The sequence below is a fragment of the Corvus brachyrhynchos genome, unplaced genomic scaffold, assembly GCF_000691975.1.
Source record: "Corvus brachyrhynchos isolate BGI_N302 unplaced genomic scaffold, ASM69197v1 scaffold203, whole genome shotgun sequence".
Lineage (NCBI taxonomy): Eukaryota > Metazoa > Chordata > Aves > Passeriformes > Corvidae > Corvus > Corvus brachyrhynchos.
Window position 1 is genome coordinate 1,159,365 of NW_008237408.1, and position 343 is coordinate 1,159,707.

Below are 343 nucleotides of genomic sequence, written 5' to 3' on the forward strand. Positions count from 1 at the left end.
CCCGGGCTCTCCCCCTCCCTCTGCCTTTCCCCCTCCCTCCCTCCTCCCTCCTCCCTCCCTCGCTGCTCCCTCCCTCTCTCTCTCTGCTGCATTTTGCATGAGCTATCTAGGTCATTAGCATTTTAGCGTATGCAAGACTTGACAAAGCTGATGAGAAGCCAGATGGGCCCCTCTCCTCTTTTTTTTGCACCACTTGGGATCTGAGCGAAAGGATTGACTGCAGCAGGCGAACGGGGGAAGGTTTATTGCGCTCCTCCAGACCCCCCCGCTTAGAGCAGCGCGGCGGGGCTCGGGGCAGGCGGCAGAGAGCGGGCAGCGTTGGGCAGAGACGGAGGGCAGGTAA

General features: G+C 60.6%; 1 long non-coding RNA gene across 1 annotated transcript in view; it reads left to right on the top strand.

Moving 5' to 3' along the window:
- The first annotated feature begins 19 nt into the window (after window positions 1-19).
- LOC108445875 overlaps window positions 20-343 on the top strand; it is a 2,181-nt gene continuing 1,857 nt past the window's right edge. The window contains exon 1 of the long non-coding RNA XR_001860903.1: window positions 20-339. This is a non-coding gene — a long non-coding RNA (uncharacterized LOC108445875). The remainder of the gene's footprint in view (window positions 340-343) is intronic.